Genomic DNA, 13,606 nt, shown 5'->3' with positions numbered 1-13,606 from the left:
ACATTCAGCATTTTGTCCAATTTATTGCTCACAATCTGTTTATACAAACAAAATCATTTAAGGGGATTAGGATTAAAACATCCCCCTGATGATGTAGAGGTCTAAAACTCAAATCTGATGAAGACATGCATCAGAAATTATTGCTCAGTTAAGGATGTCACTGCCAGTGTTGTCTTACACTTTAAAGTTTCTCTTTCAAAATCATAACACACAATATCCTTCTGAACCTAATCCATGTTTCTATACATCAGCATTGTAGCATAACTCTTCAGCATCTCTGGAATCGCCATATTGACCTATGCCAGTGTTTTCCTGTGGTTCATGTCCATGTGGTCCAAGCCTCTGATTGATGGCGTGTACACGGCGTGCTGGCAGAAAGATCAACCCCGTCAGGACACAAAAAGCTAAAAGTAACTCACAAACAACCTAAAGACATGAATCACACAACTGCTTTAACAGTGAAGCTCACTTTATTCAGAGGAGTGCAAAGAGTCTGATGTGCTCAAGGAATCTGGAAAATAATGAGGATGCCCACACCATGCTAGCTGGAATTGAGAACAGCTGGAGGTCGAGACACTTGGGTCCTCACTGCCTCTCTGACAGCTCATCCAAACACAGCGATCTGGAAGGAAGAAACTCCTTTTCCCAAAATTAGAGGCATGAAAAGTTCTCCCTCCTACCTCCGGTTCCTCTACAAAAATGAACTATTTCAAATAGAATATCTCCGCACCTTCACATCAACCATTCGGTTTCAGTTGTCTAAACAAATCTGAACAAACAAAAGGGCAAGACAAAAGATGCCTTATTGTGCCAGAAAGTTATGAATACCAGTATCTCACGCGATCTCACACTCATGTGGGTTTAGGAAAACAGCTCTCCCGGACGCACTGATGGTTTGGCCCCGAGTCTCCAGGTAGGCTGGCGCTGGAGCTTTCACTGGACGGTGACAGGTATGAGGGGTGTTATCTCCACTCACATGGTGACAGTTGATCAGATTACAAACACCAGCGTCACAGCTTGGATTTCAAAAGAGAGGCGAGGTGTTTTGTAATTTTGCCAGGCTTTCTGCACCGTCATTTTTTTCTGGTGCTCATGTCTATTTTGGCCCCGGGACATTTTAGATGCACTGCTTCAGGGTTTGACTTGACTATTTTAGGACGCCTCACAGATCGCTGATCTCTCCACCGAGAATATTTATGCTGCCTGGAAAGGTGGAGATTATTACATCTTTATTTATATAATCATGGTCCAAATGTCTCTTTTCCTGTAAAATACAGCGTGCTTATAATGTAAAACTGGGAAATATTGTTACGCAAGTGCTAAAACGTACTTACTTAAAACCTGACTTTTTACCTCATTTTAGTGGTTTTACCTTTAACTATTTGTAAGTAAATATAATTACATAAATTACAGGAGAAATAAGCCCTTAGTCAGGGCAGTGTTATGAAGTGTTACCTGCTCAGCTGAGGTGAGAGCAGACGTGCCCGTTTCACTGCTTCAGTTTCTAATCTGATGGCCCATCATGTGCCTGACTCTTCTTCAGTGTTTGGTCTATTTAATTTCTCCTGTATTATTAAAAGGTCCTTGAACATCTCACTATACACATGCATAATGTCTTTATATATATTATTATTTTTCATCTTCACATCAAAGCAATGCATTGCATTCTCAGACAAAGCTGTTAGATTCAGCCTCATGTATGGTCGGTCAGTCAAATCTAAACATTTACATGTTCATTAGTCCAGTTTCAATATTTCAAGGTTAAAGCAATTTTATCAAATAAATATATAATATCATTTTTTAGTATAAGATAAAACAAGATAATATTTTATATTTACCATTTTACGGCAGCACTTAGAGACAGTCAAATACAAATAGATATACAAATGTAAACCACGTGCACGGGGACGTACAGTAACATGTTTTTTAAAGAGGAATTTTAAGCATAAAACAGGAATTCCCTAATCATGCAGATTTAGGTTCAAGCATGTCCTCTAATAGGATTTGATTTTTAACATGTTTTTGGAGAAACTAGTAGGCCATGTATTCTATTAAAAATGAGTTATTAAAAGGTGATTAAAAACCACGTCTTGTTGAAGGAGTTTACATACGACTGTAGTCTGCTCTGTGCCTGTCTGCACCTGCATATTGTTATTACTGCGTATTAGAGTATCGAACACGGTTTGGGAACATTAAAAGTCACAGGAGGAATCTAATGCTTCTTCATCTAGTGGTGAAATAAAAAGGACCAAAGCAGGCAGACGAAGATGGATTCGACCTTCGCTGGGAAACTGGAAAACATTATGAATCTAATGAACTCTGAGCCGGGCTGTAATGAACCTCACAAATCAGGATGATTTGTTTCATCAGCACGCGTTCATACAAACTGCTCAGAGGGCTGCACTGGCTCTGGTGCTCTCTTTTATCAAACGCTGGATAAAAGGACCACCGTGTGGGCCTTAGGATGCCATAAACTGTAAATGTTTAATATACATTTTGACCTGCGAAGGATAGCGTGCACTCTGGATCTGCAGTGCATTCTGGGCTGATGATTTAAGCTGGCTTATTTCTAACAGACTGAGGTTTAAAAAATACACGGAGCTGCTTTTGGTTGAAATTTACAGGCAAAGGAAATGAAGGAATACATGTCATTCTTCAGAGAAGCGCAGATCAGGGAGAAGGGCAAATGCATGAGGAGGACCACAAGTTCTCAGCTCTTCGATCAGTAAGAACACCTCATGTACAATTTAATTCCATGTGGAGTCAAAATCCTATCAGACCTCGAGCGAAAATTGCTTAAAGAAATGTGAGAGATGATCTGCTCTGAGAACAAACGGCCCCATTGCACAGGAAATGGCTCAGCTCAGCTCTTCCCCCTCAGAGCTCATTTTGGGGCACAAAGCTCCACTGCCACTGAGGTCTCTCACACACAGCTCCAGGTGAAAACCTGCAGCTAAATGCATGGCTCACATTTCCACATCACCCCTATGGCTCAGGGCTCAAACAGAGCAGCATCTGCATCCTGGTCCCGCCCCGTCAGTCAGTGCGAGCGGGTCGGGGTCACCGACAGCTTCCTGTCTTTAATGCTCGCCGCCTCTCTGCAGCACTTTTAGCACAGAGGCCTGATGTGCATCTTATCTGCAGTGTCTAAGTTCATCACAGGTGTTCATGCTGGTACATTTTTTTCAGCAATCTTTAAGATCTTTGTTATTTTTTCCCGACTTTGCTGTGTCTCGGTTTTTATTTTTAGCATAATCTTTTCATTTCATCTTAAATTTCCTTGCATTTTATCAGGTGTAAAATTCCTGGCAACACAGTATAAAACCAAAAAAAATCAATTGATCAACAAAGTTTACTCAGTTAAGCTGACGTGAACACTTCTTAAAACTCAAACTGGGCGACCTTTCAACACGCTGATTTAAAACCGGAATAATTTGTAAAAAACTGTCCCAGTGGTTCATGCTAATTTTAACATGTTTCTGATGATGTGCTGTAATCCAAACACTCAATTTATCACTCCAAGCTCTGGATGATGTCACATAGAGCAGGTTTCTCTAATATGGTCACGTCACACACAGAGAAGCCCCACCTACCTGCTGTTTAAAACTTTTGTTAGCAGGAGGCAGCCAATCAGAGCTGAAACAGCTTGATTAATACTGAGGAGGAGCTGTGGGGCACAAAGAAGGATTATTTTGAACTATTAATCATGCAAAGATGCTTTGGAAGAGTCATAGAAAGAAAATAAATGAGCAGAGATCCACTTTGAGGGCATTTTGTAGAAAACTCAATTAAAGGTTTCAGCTGCATGTCAGAGTTCAACAGCTCCTGAAACCAGATGACTTCCTCCACACCATCAGACACAAGGAAGCTGGCGGGTCTTATCACTGAATCTGGATTCACAGAACTGCCACAGGCCTCTGGGAAAAATCCAGATATATTTTTTAAAAAATGTGGGCAGAGGGAGCGTGAGAGGAACAAAGTGTCATCACACAGAGAGGAGATTATCTCCTCGTGAACTGATCATGACCGTCTCGGACTGATTCAAAATTCAAAATTCAATCCAACTCATCTGTTCAAGGAAAGAAAAAAGCTGCACGAGGTCTGATCCTTTAAATACATCACTCTTTTCTCTTTTTCAGGCCTCGTTTTGCTTTGAAAAGTGATACGTTTTTAAAAATGGTTTATTCTTATAATCCTCTGACTTCCTGCATAAAGTGGAACCCTCCTCCAGCCTGCTCTGTTTTTATAGTTCAGGTTCATGATAAATTACGCTTTTTGCTCTTATGTTCTTACTCATCCATGCTACGAGGAGCTGAACACGAGCCATTTCACTCAGCGTGATTGTAGTAGTCCGTTTCCTGTGTGATGACTCCCGCAACAAGTTGAATCATGGATCTGCAGAGCTGTCAGTCTGGCTGTGAAAACCTGAGGGGATTTTATAAAAGGAGGGCAGGGCGTGTTGTTTGAGCCTGAATAGCACAATAATTGCGGCCATATGTTTGTACAAAAGCTTCTTCTCCAGGAAACTGCAGTGAAACACCGAGCGAGTGAAAGGATCTCAGGGTTTTCCTTTTGTCACTGGAAACTATCTGGCATTATTCCTCCTCCTGCTCCCCCTGTGAGTGTATTAATCCCACCAACCCACTTCCTGCTTTTTGTCAGTGATTACACCCCCATTCTGAAAAAAGAGAGCAGAGACGAGGGCCCTGAAATTTAATATCCCAGTCGTCACATAAAGGAGCTGCTGGGGTGTAGGTGTTTCACAGAGCTGAGGTTCACTTCCATAAATGAAAACAGTGCTTTATTTATTTCTCTAACAGCTAAATGATCAATTTATACTACAAACCCAGCTACACATAATCTCACTGCATGCACAGCACAGGAGCAATGTTCCCTCTAAGCTGCGCACGTGCGCAATTGCGCACTGCTGGCACGGTCTCTGCGCACAGAAAATCTGTGTTGCGCACAAAAAAATTAACCTGAATTGAAATTAAAATTAATACTTTAACAATTCTGTTTTGCAGTGTTAGTCAGTGAGTGACTGGCTGCTCCCATATTGTATTAGAACGATGCCACCTTATCCTATAGTCCAGCCAATAATGCGATTTACATTCGTATATACGCAGCTAATCAACGTGGTTGACAGGCTATGACAGCGTCCTTATGTGCCGACTCCGGTGTTTTAGCTGGCAAAGCGGCGTGGCTGATGTGCAGTGAAGCCACATTAATGACAACGTGTGCAACCATTGGAGATGTGAGCAGGACAGACGGAACAGTTGACGGAAAAAGTGTGATAGTGTTGATAGGCCACGTAAAACCAGAGTTGTGATAAAAAAAAATATGCAATGTTTGGTTTTCTTCCTGAATACTGTCGTTGTTTATATTTACTGCGGGAATAAACGGTAAAAACGGCGTTTTATAAGAAAAATGGATCGAAAGCACTCTCCGCCTGGAAGCAAAAACAAACTCCACCCCCCTCTCCCTTTCCTATTCGTCCAAAAAAGTACCATGTCGACCAATCAAAAAATGATATGGCAAGGTGGCATCTAGTTGTTAAGAAACGGGGGGAAGTTTTAGGAGTGATGGCGGTGCTTTGATATGTGAGAGATTTGCGACGTTTAGCGCAAATCTTGTGTAGTTAGTGTGTAGTGTAGTTTTGCTGTGTGTGTCAGAACAATGAGGCGAGTACTGAATGTTACAGGTGTTACAGGAGTGATACATCTCCTGTTGTCAGGCCTGCAGGTATCAGGCTGTTGTTCTCCTTTATCTCATAGTGGACAGAAATTATTTTTTGGAGTGGCACAAATAATTTGTGTGGCATCAGATTTGATGCAGAACAGCTGATTGTTCTGTACATAGTTTGAAATGTTTTTAAATAAATGCCTTGGCTGCATTTAAAAAAAAAAATAGCTGCAAAAATCTTTGTTGTTTGCCAAACTGAGTTACTTTTTTGAAGAAGTAACTATATAATTAATTGCCCAGCATTGGTCATTATATACTATATTTTGCAGACAGAGAGTTACAGGACTCTCTCCCAGACCACAGACTCATACTCATAATACAAGTCAGAGCTTTTTTTAAAAAAGAAAGAAAGTTGTGTTTTCAAAATTGGAGTTCAAGTTATTTTTACTTCCAATAGTGTTAACATACTACACAGGTCAATGACTAGATTTTTTTTACATTTTCATTGTAAGTGGGCTAAAGCAGTTAATTAAAAGTAGTCTAACATAAATGTAAATGCTGTAATTTGATTATTTTAATAAACCATGTAACTTGGATGGATTAGATGCCGGCGCGACCACAGTGCACATGTCTGATGTCGCTCACAGTGGTCCAAGGGATCGCTCAGGGAGTTTGTGTGTTCGCTCAGACGTGAAAAATTAGAGGGAACATTGCACAGGAGCCTTTTTAGCTGACTTTAGCCCCATAATAAGCAGACGTACGATCATTTCTAGTGTTTCCTGTTCATAAGTAAAGTTAGATATTAGAGTTCCTGTAGAGGTTTGTTAATTCATCCAGGAAGTTTAAACAGATGCAATGGCCAGATGAACCTATCGCTGCCATCCCGTCTCTAAAAGCCGGGTCCAGTGTCGGTTACGGTGAGTCGACCTGTTCGGTCCAGGTGTGCGACTTCCGCTAACGGAGCAGGGAGGAAGCGGACAGAGCGGCTCAGCAGGTCGGAGGTTTGTCCCGCTGAGACCCCAACAGGATGCAGGTTCAGAGCAGCGCTGGAAGGATCCGCACACAGAACCTTATAAACCGTGTATTTAAGTCTGGGAACAGTTCCCATCAGCGAGTTTTACCTGATATATGTTGTACCTGTTTACATATAAATACGAGGCCATGACAAGTGCACAAATTCAGGATGAGAAATCAGTGAAATCTTCACAGACAAAAAGCAAACTCTGTGTTAAACCTAAAAACGATCGTTCTTATTATTGACGAACAGCTGACCTCTGTGCAGAGCAAACTCGGCACAGCCGAAAGCTCAGGCAGGAAGCTGGAGTTCAAACTGAAGCTTAAGCCTGATTGGCTCACGTTATTTCACCTGTGCCACCAATCAGTAATTAGCTGAGTACAAACCACTTACTGACACTAAACCCCCTAGTGTCCCAGCATGCCCACAGCTGCACATCAGTGAGACGGTAACGTGGCGGCCTTTTTCTTCAAAAGCCACACAAACACTAAGAATGTGGTTTGAAGTTTTTATCCTTTAATGCGTTCAGTCGTCCGGGCTGAGGCACGGCAGCACGTTTTCCTCCACCAGAAACTCAACTTACTTTCAGACTTTCATCTTCATTTGCATAATTGCAGAGTTCAGTTTCCCCGGTAGACATTAAAAATAACAACAGAGGGTCATTACACTGGGACAATCTCACACAGTAATGAGTCTGGGCTGCAGCGCTGGACCGTGATGGATGGGGAGGCTTCGCCCGCTGCCACTTTATTAAGCGCTCATTTTTGTTTTAGGGTGAAAAAAACACCTAGGATCTGATGACTGCAAAGCGTGAAGAATATCTCCCTCCTCCTTTAAGAGCAAAATCAGCTCCAAATGTCAAATTTGACAATGAGGTGCTCCAGCAGCTGCTCGCCTTCAGACGAAAGGTCGCTTTATGCTCTGTGACACGTGCAGCTCTGCAGCACAGCGTGGCAGCTTAATGCTGGAAAGAGTTTTAAGAATGATGAAGAACAGCAATCAGAGTGCGCCACATGAAACAAGAAGATGTCTCATGAATCATAAGTTACATATAAAATAACATCAACGCCAGGTCCAGTTTCCTCAGAGGGGATTCAAGGTCCTCTTCTTAATCCTGAAGAGTAGCCCATTATAATCCCCGCTAATCCCTGTATTGCTGCACTGTTTGCAAATTGTCAGCAGCCATTTGAAATGCCTGCTGTCTGCAGAACATCTCTGCACAGTGTGAGGTCCGAGATCTTTTCCCTCACACAATCATTTAATAGTAATAATAATAATAATAATGGATTGCATTTATATAGCGCTTTTCGAGCGCTTTACAATTCCACTATTCATTCACTCTCACATTCACACACTGGTGGAGGCAAGCTACAGTTGCCTGGGGCAGACTGATAGAAGCGAGGCTGCCATATCGTGCCATCGGCTCCTCTGACCATCACCTGTAAGCGGTAGGTGAAGAGGCTTGCCCAAGGACACAATGACCGAGACGGTCCCGGCAACCTTCCGGTTACAAGACGAACTGCCAACTCTTGAGCCACGATCGCCCCTAGTCATAGTTTCTGATGTGAAAACACCGACAGGCTCATCTCAGACAGATTAGTGAGGTGATTTCAGAGGAATCGTCCAGCTGTGGATCTGTCACAGTTCACAGGCTACTGCTGTAAAAATGACCAACGCCATCTCGAACATTACCATCGTTGAGAGTGATTGTTGTTGGTCATGGATGGACGGATGACAAACACCCAACTGTGACTCGTCCATCCTCATACGGGAAAAGTTCTCGCCGACTCTGGCTGGCAGTTTCAGTTCAATTCAGTTTTATTTAAATCACAACAGCAGTTGCATCAAAGCACGTTATTCTGTAAGGTAAAGACCAAGAGTAATACAGAGACAACCCCAACAATCAGAGAAAAACCGTTCTGAAACATGAAAACGTGCAGCTTGGTTCACATTTACATTCATAGAGCAGCATCCAGCAGAGCGACCACTGGCTTGTGACTTTAAATAAACCTCCAGAAGCTCGGACCGTGGCCAAGCCTAAGGCCGACGCCCACACGCTGCAAAGCCAAACTGTAATGTTGGATTCAATGAAGCCAAACCTGTTGGATCTTGAAACTGATTGTGAAGAAGAGCGAATACCAGCCAACCCCACAGTGATCAGTGATTACCAACAAGGCAGAACTTCCACAGCCGACCACGTGCAGCTGCAGTTTATCTGTTTGTCGTCTCAGTAACGTGCTGTGTTTTCTCATGAATTCATGCCCCGTCTTTTCACGCGATTGCTTTCCGTCTTTCACCTGCAGACTAAACCTCATCCTCTCTGCCATTCAGACATCTCATTCCTGAAACACGGTGCAGACTCTGTCAGTATGACACATTTGGTCAACTGGATTTGTTCCTCATAGGACCAAACCAGAACAGAGATCCCTCCATCCCTGCTTTACGTAGATCAGTAAAGATCTTGGGTTAAGTTCAGGGATCAACCAGGCGCAGGACGGCTCCACGTGTCAGGTTAGGAGGGCTTTAAACTCTACAAGGTGTTTAGTGTCAGTCACCTTTTTTCTTTTACAGCCAGGGGTCTGCAGAATGTTTTTGGACCTTCACAGGAGAAGTGAAATGTGCTCTGCTGTTGGAGGGCTGCGGAGGTATGAAGTGAAAAAATACTCAAATAAGAACAGACAGCTGCTCCTGTATGCGCTCCTACTTCCAGGTACCAATTAAAATCAGGCTCTGGGGGATCCGCCGGTTGGAGGTAGGACTGACCGAGTCCCCACCCCCATGACTTGTTCTTATTGATGGAGGCTGCCTCACAGCTCTGCTCTCGCCTTATAGCTTTTTTCCTGCATGATCGTTAGCAGTCCTCAGTGACTGTGACCCCTGACCCCTGCACAGTCAGCTCCAGTCACCATCCTAAATTATTCACCTGTTCTCATATATAAATTAGTGCTTCGGGGCTTTATTAGGGGGACTTTATAATGAGGCTGAGTGTAACATTACGCTGTGAGCTTCGTGGCAGGCCAGCTTGTTTTTTATTTGAGTCCAGCTTCCTCACAGTAATCTGATTAAAATCAGTGGTCTGGGCTTTTCTGGGGGTGTGTTTAACATAAAAAGCAGATGTTAAACCCTTTAAGCAGCTTTCACAGCTGAAATTCAGATGCTGAATTTTGTCAGGGTGAGGTTACGATGGTGACCTCTGTCTGGAAGGGTCACGGCCTCCAAACTAACCCCACTCACACCCAGAGTGAAGCCGGAGCGTGGAGGCCTTTAACGGTTATATCTGAGTGAGTTACAGTGTGGTAGGACTTAACCCGGCCTCGACGACCAACATCTGTGAGGGAAACCTCAAACGGAGCATCCGTCGGAAATAAAGTATTAATAAACATTGAGTGAAATGACTTAATGTTCAGGGTTTGATCAGAAGTGTGTCCAACCTTTACTCTGAGATCTGCTCTGCAACAAAAGCAGAGACGCTAACCTCAGCAGGGGGTTTCAAAGAGAAACGTCCAGTCTGCCCCGGTTCAGCGTACACGTGGGACTCCTCACCGTTTTGAGTCACAGGTGATCGTGAACGAAGGCAGATGAGAGCTACGGTCCGGACGTCAGCCTCGGCCTGCAGTAGCGCAGCAAAGTGAGGTGGCCTGGCCCGCTGGGTGAGACGGTTCTCTGTGAGTCACTATTTTTAGAGAGACACTAAACAGGTTGAATGTGGAAAATCTGAGCTCTACTGTTCAGTTTTATAACTGGGTGGTTTATTAAATGTTAACGTTTTCAGAAGGAGCTCGAATTTCAGAGGTTTGTCTGGTTTTAGTGGTCAGGATCATGCAACGTCAAACTGGGCTGTGTGTGTCCACCAAATCAAATGAGCTTTATCCAAGTGCACACACAGTGGGCTGGCACGGCCAGAGAAGTTCAAAGATTGATAAATCAACCAGAGCTTCCCCACCTGACCTACACTATCTTTAACATATTTAATGAAGCCATGCAAACTTTTACCTTCAAATCTTTTTACTGTTTGGAGCCTTTGAAGGTTTTATTTTTATTTTTGAGCCTTCATAACTTAATAAGAGTTCATGGATCAGAGCTGCTATCACGTGTAGGTAAAAATTACCCTTTTTTAGACACCTATCCCACTGAACATGACCCCTCAAAGTTTACCCAGAATGCATTATTTTGCCTTAAGAAACCAATCAAAAGGCAGTCTGACTAAACCACAGCAGTACCTGCAATTTTCAGAGCTTTGATTTTTGAATACTGATGACTCAAAAATCATGTGATTGACACCCCACCAGCCCCCACTACTGTGTGCACTTTTATTTTAAGCTTAATTGATTTGCCAAAAATCTGCCCCAAGTACACTAACCTGTTTTTTTTCCTTCAAACTGAACGTTACTACAGCGTTGCACAATCACACGTTTTACCTTCAGGTCCTTTGCTGTGTGCAGACTAACGACGTCTGTGAGCAAAATATGACATTTTTCCTTGTTTAGGAGCAGCTCCCCTCCCCCCACACCCAACAGCCACAGCTTTTACATGCTGCTGTGAAACTCTGTTTGAGCTCTGCTTTACAATCAAAGCTTTTACTGTTGGAGCATCTGTGAGAGATGTGGCACTGCACCACTGAAGACCCTCATAAAAACTCTCACGTCACAGATATGTGTGTGTGTGTTTTACAGTGGCTGTGAGAGACATTTTTACCCCCTTTACATCCAGCGTTTACCAAAACAGACCACCTGAACAGGTACGAAGCCACTGTGTGCAGATATGAGTCATGTGATGTGAGGTTGCGGGACTGTTTAAATCACACAAGGCCACTCTGGCCTCACAGCGCTGCATTTACAGAAGTGCCTCAGGATGCTAACAGGGAGCAGCTATCAGTCAATCAGGCTCGTTTGGACTCGTTGAGGAAGAGGAAGAGAAGTGTGTCGCTGCTCTGGTAGGCATGTGTCTGGGTGCATTTAGCCTCATTTTGCCCTCGCAGCACTGGTTTTTGATCCTGTGTAGTTCTGTGTAATCTTCTGTGAGATATTAGCTCAGTCTCATCAAGAGCCCAGCAGGCCGGACTAATAGCTCCCAGCTAAACATCCATCTCTCATTTATGGCGGGCAGTTTCAGCCACCCTTCCAGCTACGACTTTATCTCAACGAGTCATTACGACCATGTTATCAACGCCGTCATTAAATGGGCCTGGACAAATGACCCATTGGTCCAGACGGAGCGCTCGGCTGTGAAATCCCAGCAGAACATCCACCCTTAAAAAACACGAAACTCCATTTACTAGATTTCTAGTAAATGGAGTGGCATCTGGTTACTCCACCTCTGATGGGATCACCAGCTAACATACTCCATGTGCCGGCCCGGCTTCAGGTAACCCCGCAGGCCTGCATCAGGAGGGGCATCCAGGGTAAAATCCTTACCAACTCAAACATGCCGACCAGAGAACGGGCAGACGAGCTGCTCTTGCAACCCCGCTAGGGCATCGAACAAAAGAAGAAGAAGAACAAGAAGGAGATACGGCTGCTCTCCAGGGTCACGGCAGCCAAATTACAACTGGAACATGAACACAACACAGACTCTGTGAGGTCACGCCAGGTTCAGGGCAAAAGGGAAAGTGTGCTTTTAGAGAAGTTATGTGTTTTTGTCTTTAAAGGTTATCTCGCCTCCATCCGTCTCAAACACCATGACTGATCTCAGTTTGCAGGCAGACCCTGCAGGCAGACACAGGAGCACCTCAGCGCTTTCTAACCCTTATTTAAAAACCATCAAATTATCAGCATACTGCAGAGGCGTGATTATATGATTTAACTGCTCATACAGTAAATCAGCTCGAGGACAAATATGAAGACAAGGGCGAGAAACTTTCGATGAAGCTCAGGACGTCAGCCTGCATGCGCTGACATGTGCTCCTTCACCCTCCTCCCATACAAATGCTCTGAGCGAAACCTGTCAGATCACACACTTCACACACACACACACACACACTTTTATCTCTTTTCTCCAACATAAAACGTGTCATTTATTCTCTGTGTTAAACCTCAGACATCCTCCCGAGGAGAGCCGCTGCCCTCGGAGAAATCCTACATGTGCTTTAAAACTAAAGCAAAAACTGAACTTTTCTCACATGTGAGCTTCATGTAGTTTTCAGCTCTTCTGTCCTGTTTAAAACTCCTCCTGGCTACTGTTATGTGACACTGCGGTGCTAAATAGTGGTATTATTCTCCACAATAAACAGCAAGCAGTGTGGAAACCTTACCTGACGTCCAGTTAGACGTCTCTTCCAGGAATTCCTCTTTCTCCTCTCCTGTCACGCTTCGGGAACTTTAAAAGAAATCCTTTGCTCGCACGGCGACAGCTGCCGTCCTCCCATCACAGTTTGGTGCAAAGTTCACGAGAAAAAGAAGACGAGTGTACAAACATGCAGAGTTACAGGAGTGAGTCTCAGCCTCAGTGCCTTCAGAGGATCTGCACCAGACACACACCTCAGCACTCCCTCAGGATCTCATCTCCACCCACTTCTTACACTGTCCCTCCTCTCTGTCAGTGCAACACACACACACACACTCACACACACACACACACACACACACACACACACACACACACACACACACACACCTTCCATGTGCCCAGATCGTGGGCTGGCCCCCCTTTCCTTGCCTGTGGGTTCAGGCCTTTGGGCCTCAGCCAGCACTGAGCCTCTGTGGCGAGTGCATATGTGTGTGTTTCTGATCCTGTACATCCAGTCTCTTAATTTTTAACGTTTCTCTTAATGCAAATATGATTTTTCCTGAAGGGCAAAAACAAATCTGAGGACAGAGCTCACAGACCTTCAGCCAAACCCAGAGTTCAGTAAAACATTTCTATAACACTTTCTGTTTAATCCACAGATCTGAGAGTCACTCCTCCAGCAGA

General features: G+C 43.9%; 1 protein-coding gene across 1 annotated transcript in view; it reads right to left on the bottom strand.

Moving 5' to 3' along the window:
• fat2 (FAT atypical cadherin 2) overlaps positions 1–13,169 on the bottom strand; it is a 97,729-nt gene extending 84,560 nt beyond the window's left edge. The window contains exon 1 of the mRNA XM_031746293.2: positions 12,948–13,169. The gene's annotated coding sequence lies outside the window, so the exon portion shown is untranslated. The remainder of the gene's footprint in view (positions 1–12,947) is intronic.
• Between the last annotated feature and the right edge of the window lie 437 nt (positions 13,170–13,606).

Source organism: Oreochromis aureus, linkage group 2, assembly GCF_013358895.1.
Source record: "Oreochromis aureus strain Israel breed Guangdong linkage group 2, ZZ_aureus, whole genome shotgun sequence".
NCBI classification, from domain to species: domain Eukaryota; kingdom Metazoa; phylum Chordata; class Actinopteri; order Cichliformes; family Cichlidae; genus Oreochromis; species Oreochromis aureus.
This window is presented reverse-complemented; position numbering and strand designations above follow the sequence as displayed.